We start from the raw sequence: 10740 nt of genomic DNA, 5'->3' as shown, positions 1-10740 counted from the left end.
TACCGTAACAGTTACATCACTTTCTTTGACCTTTCTTTGGTCCTCAGCATTTAAAATAAAAGCAATAAATGAACTCTTCCTCATCTAAAGAACCCAAGAAGGCACAGGAAAATCAGGGCTGCAAAAAATTAGGGAAATAAGGAGGTAAGTAGGGACAGAGTGTCCACAAAGCCAATGGAGAGGAGAGCGTCATCGAGTAGCTGAAACGACTAAAGGTTAAAGGCGTCAGCAGGAGGATTTCCCAGCGCTCACTGGGCTCTGGCAGTGCTGGCGACCCCGTCGGTGCATCAGAGCAGCCGCGACACACGCCTGGCTACAGCAGGTCGGCAAGTCGACAGCACTTAGGGGCACAGGGGACGCTCCTGCTCGGAGGAGTCCGGTCACCGGGGGAGGGCGTGGCAGGGGTGCGGCCGCGCACGCAGGAGTCCGCGCGAACCCAGGCCGCGATGAGCCGAGGGCGCACGACAGAGAGACCCGAACCACTGACGCGGACGGCGCCACCAGCGCAGCCGGAGGGCTCAGCCTTACTCAACCAACCAGTGAGCACAGACCTCCCGCGCGCAGCCGAAACTCTCGCACCTTCTTCTCAACGTCCTCCGGCTACTTCTCCTCTCACCCCGCGCGCCCTCCCCTCACGTCTTCCCGCGCGGCTCCCAGCGCAGCGCTAACGCCCGCCCCCGGGGACGCACGAGGTCCGGCCCCAGCACCACCCGCTCTCCTCCCGAAGCCCCCGACGGCCCCCATGCCCTCGGCGGACCCGGCGCACCTCAGTCCGCGAGGACCGGTGGCGCGCGCACGGCCCCCGACGGACGACCGCGCTCGGAAACGCGGCCCCGCTCCGAAGCCGAAGCCAGCTTCCCCACCACGCCGGCGGCAGCCCCTCGGCCGGCCCGCAGGGCGCAGCCAACACGCCGAGTGCGCGGCAGGGACGCGCGGCGCCGGCTCCCGAGCCAGCCGCACTGCCGCGGGCTCGGACACCTCCGACAGCTCCCCACACGCCCTCCCTTCGCGCCTAACTGAGCAGTGAACGCGACCGCAGGGAGCGCGGCTCCGCCCCAACAAGCCCCGCCAGAAGCCCTGCGGCAAGCGGCAGGCAACGGGGTGCAGGGCAGGAAGCACCCGAACTCTCCAACTTCCCCATTCCTGTCCCCCACGCTACGCGCGTCGCATCGTGTCACGTCACGTCAACGGCGCGGCGCACGCCCGGCCCCGCCCCACCCTGGCCCGCTGCCCGCCAGGCCGTGCCGGGAGTTAGACAGGCGGAGGCTGTTCTCACGCACTGGTGGAAGGAGAGGCCGCGCTCCCGGCTCAGCACGGTGTCCCGGGTGCTGCAGCCCACTGCCGAGCAGCTTCGGGTCATCTTGCTACGTGGGGCTCCACTTTGGATGCTCCCGCGACCGCATTAATCGCGACGGATTTGGCTCCGCCCGCGGACTCGGCGGCTACGACCTTTATTTGTCGGAAAAGGCGGGCTCTTACGGCGCAAGACTCCTACCCTTCCTCTTCGGCGGCGCTGCGCTGGGCGCCGTGACCAATCACAGGCCACGTCGTGCCGCCGCAGCCAATCGGGAAAGCCGGGCACTAAGACGAGCCTTTGACGGCCCCTCCCTCTGGGCTTGAGGGCGCTTCGTGGGTTTGGTGTTTGTGGCCTCGTTTTCGTCCTGTGTCAGTTCCGGTGGTTACATCCGATACCATCGGGTTCTTGTGAGGCCGAGCGTGAAGATGCGGAGCGAAGAGGCGAGGGCGAAACCGAGGCGAATCCAGGGGCACACGGATAGGGCCCGGGCGCGAACGCAGAAGCGCCCGGAGGAGGAGGGGGAGAAGCGCAGCGCCCTGGAGATGCGGAGACGGAATCGGGCCCCCACGTCAGCGACCCCGGAGAGGCGGAGCGTCTCCCTGCGATCCGTTAGGTAGTGGCTTGATGTGGAGGTAGTGGAGGAGCTGCGGGTGTGCCTGGCCCGAGATCGGGGACCCGGAGGAGCTCGAATGACAGTGCGGTGGGGACACGTCGGCTTCACTTCAACGACCCCTTCTCCGGAGACCCTTCGCCCCTGTGGGGGGTGACGGAAGCCGGGTAAGGCCCTTGGGGCCTGGTGTGGTGGGGACTCGGCCGCACTACGGAAGGGCAGGAGGGAGGGGGCCGTGGACCGGCGGCTGGGATGGGGGGTACCGCGCATGGCTCGAGGGGCGCGAAGGCCTTGGAGCGAGGTCTCGTGCGTCGTGGGGAGGGTGTGAGGCTGCGGTGCTCACCCCAGACCCGAAGTGGGGCGTGGTTCACGTCGGGTCGAGGGCTGAGCCTACTGGGTGCCTTCTCCCTGCTGAGCGCTCAGTCCCGTTAGGGAAACAGAAATGTTTGTGCTTTTTATTCAGTTTATTTTCATTTCCTTCTGCAGCAGGCGAGAGTGGTTGCAAACTTCCAGGCCGGGTTGCTCCTTTCCCCCTTTTCTTTGCTTAGTCCAGGTTCCAGCCAAGAAGGTATTACTCGCATCTGCTTTTCCATTGCAACATTCTCCTCTCTTGTTTGAGCGAAATGAACGGCTTTTGTATATATATGTTTTGAAGTCACGTGGCCTAAGGATAGTTCTGAATTTGGGGAAAATTGATCCAAATCCAAATTGTGCAAAGGGTAGGACCTGGATTTAATTCACCTTCAGTTTGTTAGACTCTTAGGAATTTTTCTAGTACTCAACCAATTAAGACCCCAAATAAGGCTAAGTAGAGATAAATAACAGTTTTCTATTATCTTTTTTTTTTTAAGATTTTAATTATTTATTTGATAGATCACAAGTAGACCCGGGGCGGGGGGGGGGGGGGGGGGGGCTCGATCCCAGGACCCTGAGACCATGACTTGAGCCAAAGGCAGAGGCTTTAACACTGAGCCACCCAGGGGCCCCAGTTTTCTACTTAAGGAAAAAAATTTTGCCTCCGTTTTTTGGGTAACCTTTTTACTGAGATAAACCTCATATACCGTACAATTAACCTATGTAAAACGTGTACAATTCAGTACAGTTTAGTATATTCATGAGTTGAGCAACCATCACCATGGTCAGTTTTAGAACATTTTTATAACCACCCTCCTTCCCCAAAAAAGAAAACCCGTTCTCATTAACATTCACTTCCTCTGTCTCCCCTACCCTCAGTTATTGGAAACCACTGATTTTTTGGGTATAGATTTGCCTATACTGCAGATGTCATATGAATGGAATCCGAAACTTAATATATGGTCTGAGTGATTTCCTTTCACTTAGATTGTGTGTGTGTGTGTGTGTGTTTAAAGATATTATTCATTTATTTGACAGAGATCACAATTAGGCAGAGCGGGGGGGTTGGGGGACAGGCTCCCTGCTGAGCAGAGAGCCCGCTGTGGGGCTAGATCCCAGGATCCCGAGATCGTGACCTGAGCTGAAGGCAGAGGCTCAACCCACTGAGCCACCCAGGCGCCTCTTGCTTAGGATGTTGTTAAGGTGCATCCGTGTTGAACAGTACTTCGTTTTTTTTAATTGCCAAAAGATGTTCCAGTGTTTGGATATGCTGCTGTGATTGTATTTATCCATTCATCACTTAAACACATGGGTGGTTTCCGTTGTGGGGGTTGTTAGGATAATTCTGCTGTGAACATTAGTGTACAAGTTGGTGTTGGGACATATGTCTTCATGCTGAGTATATATCTCGGGGTGGAATTGCTGGGTCATATGCTGACTTACGTTTTAACTCTTGGGGAAATGCCAAACTTTTTCCAAAGTGGCTGGACTATTTTACATTCCCACTAGCAGTGGATGAGGGTTCCATTTCCTCCATGTTCTTGTGAGTGTGAAGTGGTACTTCATTGTGGTAGTTGCCCAATTTTTAAGGACTTGGGGTTTGTAGGGAACCTGCTAGACGATGCTCCTTGAGTGTAGAAACGATGTCTAAGGTGAATTTGTCTTTACAGTCTCTGACACGCAAATAGATAATGTGTGTTTCTTCTATAACATCGTGTATGTTCGTGAAAAATACCGCCTGTTCAGAAAAATCGTGCATCTGAAAGAAGCCATACTTACAGGGAAAAAAGGTTAGCATTGACTACTCAAAATCTGTGCAATTTGATAATCTCTGAAATAGTGATCAGTACCTGGGGAAGTGCTCCTGTGCCCTCCTCCCGTCCCCTCAAAGGTAATTTAAGTGGAGACTGCTGTAGGTTATATTAGAACAGAAGAACGAGCCTGGTGGATGCTAGACATTGCAGAAAGGAAGTGGAGCTCTGAGTTACAGCGGGCTGCTGGATGGTATAACCTGTTGAGCGCCGGAGGGCAGGTGGAGGCTCTCATTTTTTACTAATTTAGAGTTGAAGGACCCCTGCTGCCAGTTCAGCATCACAGTCTGGAAGAAAAGAGGGCTTTGCTTTCTGCTTAATTGGATTTCAGATGTTGCGGCCGTTCTAGGAAAGATAAAACTGTGACACTCATGTTATTCTGAAGCCATTCTTGTAATTATTAATTACAAACGAGTTACTGAAAATTACGGTGCTGCAAAACAGATTTACTTTAATGGTATAGACTGATTAAAAATTCACTTTATGGGGGTGCCTGGGTGGCTCAGCAGGTTAAGCCTCTGCCTTCGGCCAGGGTTATGATCTCAGGGTCCTGGGATCGAGCCCCACATCGGGCTCTCTGCTCAGCAGGAAGCCCGCTTCCCCCTCTCTCTCTCTGCCTGCCTCTCTGCCTACTTGTGATTGCTCTCTCTGTCAAATAAATATTAAAAAAAAAAAAAATTCACTTTATGGGAACCATGCGGGGTCACTGCCCTAGGTATTCTTAGTGTACTTCTTCTGGATAGGGAAATGTGCAGTCCTTCGTAAATGCGTAATTCTTCTTGAGTTGTATTTATGTGCTTTATATTTAGTTGTAACTTTTACATTTTTGTTGCTATTTTACTGGTGACATTGAGGTTCTCAGTTTGATCATTTTATTATCTTTGCTTCCTTCAATAACTTCATATCCAGTGATTAAACCTTTTCACTGCTGTTCACATAATGAACTGTTGTGATTATTGGATATGTAAATGAGGATATGTAAGCTGTTTTAAAGATGTTACTGCAAAAGGCATTGACCATTTATGCAACGTAATTTAAAAGAAAATACTTCTTTTCAGGAATTAACATTCTTGGAGATGTTGGAAAAACATTCCTGGGCCTTGCAAGATTATTACTCCATATATACAGGGAGGTAGCATATCGGTATGTATCTTTGTTTTATTTATTTACTTGTTTATTAAGATCTTATTTATTTATTTAACAGAGACATAATGAGAGAGGGAATACAAGCAGGGGGAGTGGGAGAGGGAGAAGCAGGCTTCCCAGCGGGCAGGGAGCCCGACGCAGGGGGATGCAGGGGGCTCGATCCCAGGACTCTCGATCATAACCCGAGCTAAAGGCAGACACTTAACGACTGCTACCTGTTTTAAATAAACGCCCCTTCTGTTTTAAATGTACTAAGTGTTCCTGGAACAATAGTACTGAGTACTACTGAGTTGGAAATAGAGGATTGTCCAAGGAAAGATTTTATGAGGGCTTTGGTAAAATATAATTTTCTGTCACAGAATCTCATTGATTCGGTAGCTTGGGGGGAAAATAACAGCTAATGGTTATTGAACCATTACATGTCAGGCATTGTGCTAAGCATTTTATACACACAGTTTTGGTTTTTATAAACACTGTTTCTCACAAACATGAAACCAGATAGACTCTTTTTTTTTTTTTTTTTTTTTAAATTTGGGGGAGGAGCTGCTAGAGAATGCTCCTTGATTGTAGAAGGAGAAGCCCACCGCCCCCATTCCTCCTGCAGAGGGAGAAGCAGACACGCTGCTAAGCAAGGAGCCTGGAGGCAGAGCTCAATCCCAGGACCGAGATCCCGAAGGCAAAGGCTTTTTTTTTTTTTTTTTTTTTTTTTTTAAATGTTCACATTCATTTTATTTATTTTTTTAAAGATTTTTTATTTATTTACTGGACAGAGAGAGAGTGATCACAAGTAGACAGGGAAGCAAGCTCCCCGCTGAGCAGGGAACCTTATGCAGGGCTCGAACCTAGGACCCTGGGATCATGACCTGAGCCGGAGGCAGAGGCCTTAACCTGAAGGCAAAGGCGTAATGAACTGAACCACCTAAGTACCTTGAAAGCAAATAGACTTTTTGCTTTCTAGGACTGGTATCTTCCTTATTAAACATCTACCCTTTTGTCAGATTCTTAACTAGTTCTAGAACCCTTAATGCTCTCATATATTAAAACGTATTTCTAGTTAACGGACACTGTTGCAGAATTTTTCATCTTTTCAGTTCAGAGAGCCTTGGGGTTTTGAAATTATTGGTGGCCAACTATAAAAAACTGTTCTAAATCTGATCCTTTCCCCAAGGGTTCTGGGATTGAGCCCCTTGTTGGGCTACCTGCTCACTGGGAAGTCTGCTTCTCCCTCTTCCCCTGCTCCTGCTCTCTCTCCTTCTCACACTTTTCTCTCCTGTGTGCTCTTTCTCTAATAAGTAAATAAAAGATTTTATTTTTGAGAGAGAAAGCATGTGAGCAGGTGGCAGGAAGTGGGGGAGGCAGAGGGAGAGGAAGAACTGAGCAGGGAGCCCAACACAGGGTTCCGTCCCAGGACCCCAAGATCATGACCCAGGCCCAGATCAAGAGTTGGCCACCCAGGTACCCCCTACATTTTACTTTTAGAATATGGACTGTGGTCTTCTGTATTAATTATTTATTGCTATGTAAAAATTACCCAAAACTTAGTAATTTACAACAGCAAATGCTTATCTTAGAGCGGAGAGTGGAGAGATGTCAGTTTCTTGATTCTCATTTGGCAAGTCTCGGTTCCTTGATGGCTCTTGGCTAAAGACTTCAGTTCTTCACCGTGTGAACATAGGCTGCCTGAGTATCCCCACAACGTGTCAGCTGGCTTCCACCAGAGGCAGTGATCTAAGAGACATGCCAAGACAACATGTAGGTGGGCACATACAGGGATGTGAATACCAAGGGTTGGGGAATGTTGGGGATCCTCCTGGAGGTTGACTGCTACACCTGACTTTTTTTTTTAATTGCTTCAGTTTATTGAGTCAAGAGTTTAGTATTTGACCCTCAGGTCAGATAATTAGAAGTATGAGAGTCTGGATCCAAATGAACGCTCTCTTTTCTAAGGTGCATGGTTTCTTGCTGGTGAATATATCAGTTCCATAAATGATGCTATAGTCCTTTTCGAAGTTTTCTAGGGAGTGTATAAGAAAGCTCATTTTATAGCTAGAATACTCTACCTTGATCATATATATTTTTTGGACCCATTTCCCCTTTCCCGGTTCTTCTAGGTGGAGGTGGTTGGAGAAGCTGGAGGTAGACTGTATATAGAAGTACCTGTGCTATTTTGCTTGCGGTGCACACTGACTTGGTGGAAATTCGTGTTTCAAGTTTTTCAAGGAATGTAGTCCACAAATACTTAAAGGCACTTATTCAAATATTTGACATAGGCTGGAATGAAGGTACAAATATGCTACAGCAGCTTTAAAGCAATTTGTCCTTTTCCTCAAAAGCTAGATATTTATCCACTATGGTGAGTATGCTTTTCTTTCTTTTCTAAGTAGGCTCCACGCTGGGCCTTGATCCCAGGACCTTGAGATCAAGACCTGAGCTGAGAGATCAAGAGTCAGACACTTAAACCGACTGAACTACCCAGGCGACCCATACTTCCTTTCTTTCTGTTGCTCTGCTCCCTCCATGGTCTTCTGTCCCTCTTAATGAGCAAAATATGGACTTTACCAAGCAATCAGAATCCCCATTATTGGTGGAATTCTAATTAGGGCTCAAGATTTTAATCTTTTGAGCCTTTTCCCTTTATCACTGCTTAAAAGTTGTTAGGAGGGACAGTTCTCCACCTTTTCCTTTAAAGCTCACATGCTTCTAATGATTGGAGATATTGTCAAATAACAAAAAGCATTACATATAAAGATGTAACCAGTTTTGGAATGTATTTGTATTAAGCTATGATTATCCTTTCCTTGGCAAGCTTAATGTTGAGAATATATTTCTGAGTTAGCATAAGGTAATCTATGCAAAGTAGGTAAATAACACCCTTGAAATTATCTTTGGTGTGAGTTTTTTTCCCAATCATAGTAAAATTGGAGGTCTTAACCTGTATGAGAATTCAAATTTATAGAAATGTGCATTTATTATGTGTTCTTTAAAAGGGGCTAAATCATGAAAACCTTATGAGTAAAGCTTAAGCTGAAAATAGGAAAAAAATACAAATGTCCAATGATTAAACTTTTTCCACTGCTGTTCACATCATGATTTGTTGTGATTAATGTATGTGGATGAGGACATAATGGAAAAAGAAAATCGTAGTGGAGGAAGAAAAGTATAGATGGGATGTAGTTTCTGTGTGTTGAATTACTTATTAATGTTTTCCCTTTTAGGAGTGAAATTGAAGGGTGTTTTTCTTAATATCATTTTGTCAGATTCATCTGATAAATGTGAACATTTATATAGAAGGTAAGAGGTTTATTAATTTGCTAATTTTGACAAAACAAAATAAAATATCAGGTAACAGTGGATATTTGAGCATAATGTGGGTATTATACTCAAATTTTTTTCCTTATTTCATCTTTGAAAAATAATACAATTTTCTAGTCAGTAGATTAGATTCAGGATTGGCAATTGGGTGACTGGGATCAGGACTTTTAACCTTCATGATCATCTTTTCTCAAAAATAATAATGGAAGTCAGCCCCTGAAATTCTTTCTATCTATCTATCTATCTATTTATTTATACATACATACATATATACATAGATCACAAGTAGGCAGAGAGGCAGGCAGAGAGAGGAAGGGAAGCAGCCTCCCTGCTGAGCAGAGAGCCGGATGTGGGGTTCGATCCCAGGACCCTGAGATCATGACCTGAGCCGAAGGCAGAGGTTTTAACCCACTGAGCCATCCAGGCGCCCCAGCCCCTGAAATTCTTGGAGATCATATATTGCAGGGTTTAAATTTGCTGAACTTTTGGATGTTCTATAAATATTCTTGGATATGCTAATGAATGACCATCCTGTAATTTAAGCTTTATTCAAGAACAATAGATAGGTAGTCAAAAGCTGGAAATCTCAAATCTAATACCAGATTAATCTGTCAGGCATGTTGTCTTGGGGTGTTTCAAATCCGAGAAATAGAAAGATATAAAGGAGAAGAATGTTTGCAAATACTCAAAGTTGATTTACATGCATTTTTTATTTTTACAGACCTAAAAGTTGATGAAAAACTTGTTTATTTGCCTTAATGAAAAGATGTACAAAATAAGTGTATTCAGAAACAAAACTAAAACCTTAATGAGATGGATGCTGTTACAGGAGTAAACATGGTGTCTGCTGAATGGTACGGAGTAAGTTGTAAACACACACAGTCTGGTGCCTATGATGACTGTAAAGTTACACAGTCTGGACAACAGTAGATTTGTCCAGAACTTTACTCTTTTGCAAACTTCAACATTATTGAAATGAGGGAGGGGGCCTAAATTCTCAAAAGGATGTCTTTGGACTGTCTGCAAACACTAATATGAAGATTTATATATTACATTGTCTCCAAACATTTTTCTAGCTCCAGTGAGTAATTCAGTCTGGAACTAACATTCCTTTGTGAAAACCTTCAGTTTTTTATTTTGATCTAGGGTTATGTTTGGCTAATAGTTAAATTGGTTTAAAAGTTGACTATTTTGTGAACTAATAAGTTTTTCTTTTTAGATACAGGTCGTCTACTTTGCACCATTCCAATATACATGAAGATCAGTTTTTACAGTTAAGTAACACCATTTCCCCTACAACATGGTTGAAATTTCAGTTACTACAAAAATAACCAAATTGTTGCATAAGCTTTTCTGAAGCTCTTTATTCCACAAATGATTATATATATAAAAGATGGTCAGTAACCACTTATAATCACTTCTTTCAGAAGTATGTTGGTCAGTGATCATTGATCACTGAACATCTATCAGTTCGAAAGCATGTAGGTGTGTTGCCTGTTTCCCAGTGATAAACTCCCCAACATTTTACAAAAATGGATCATCAAAAGAGGGAATTGGTCAACAAAGATGACAGGGCAGCAAAGAGACAAAAATTGGTAACACTGGAAGTGACATTGGACGTCATTAGAAGATTGGAAAATGGTGACAGCAGAGCAAAGAAGAGACCTGGGCTGACATGAGCCTGTAGTACGAACCAATTTTTAACAGTTCAGTGAAACAAGAACTTTTAGGTAGAGTTGCTTCAACATGTTTTAGCTTAAATTGTACTAGGAACAGAAAGCCATGTATGGTCGAAATGGAGTGTTTACTTCTACTTTCAACTGAGGGCTCTAATAAACAATCCCAAGCACTTTGGCTAGCATTCAAGCCAAAGTGTTGAGGTTAGTTGCTGCACTGAAGGAAAATGGTAGCTAAAAGGAGACTGAAAAAAACATTTTACTGTCCATACAGGCTGGTTCCATTGCTTCCAGAGTGGGCATGAATTGATTAACCTTCTGCTATCTGGTGAAGCTGCAAGCTCAGATAAGGTTGCTACTGTGAAATTTGCACCATTATTCCAAGAGTCACAGGCAGTCCTTTGTCCAGTATAAGACTACTGTGTTTAAAAAAAAAAAAAAAGACTACTGTGTGAAAACTTCACAGGGTTTGGCTGTAATATAAAGGGAGTTCCTAGAAGATACAGTTGACTGCGGGAATGTTGACACTCCTAC

The 10740-nt window shown here is 45.6% G+C and overlaps 1 long non-coding RNA gene across 10 annotated transcripts; it reads left to right on the top strand.

The window, feature by feature from the left end:
• The first annotated feature begins 1480 nt into the window (after positions 1–1480).
• LOC125093931 (uncharacterized) lies at positions 1481–10463 on the top strand. 10 transcript variants are annotated; one of them, XR_007125384.1, is made up of 6 exons: positions 1481–2074; positions 2394–2475; positions 5131–5215; positions 6792–6970; positions 7330–8509; positions 9252–10463. It is a non-coding gene; the product is annotated as an uncharacterized LOC125093931 (long non-coding RNA). The 10 variants fall into 10 exon arrangements; XR_007125386.1 differs by having other exon boundaries at positions 6792–6974; XR_007125385.1 differs by having other exon boundaries at positions 6792–7571; positions 8434–8509.
• The last annotated feature ends 277 nt before the right edge of the window (positions 10464–10740 follow it).

Source organism: Lutra lutra, chromosome 2, assembly GCF_902655055.1.
Source record: "Lutra lutra chromosome 2, mLutLut1.2, whole genome shotgun sequence".
Classification (NCBI taxonomy): domain Eukaryota; kingdom Metazoa; phylum Chordata; class Mammalia; order Carnivora; family Mustelidae; genus Lutra; species Lutra lutra.
This window is presented reverse-complemented; position numbering and strand designations above follow the sequence as displayed.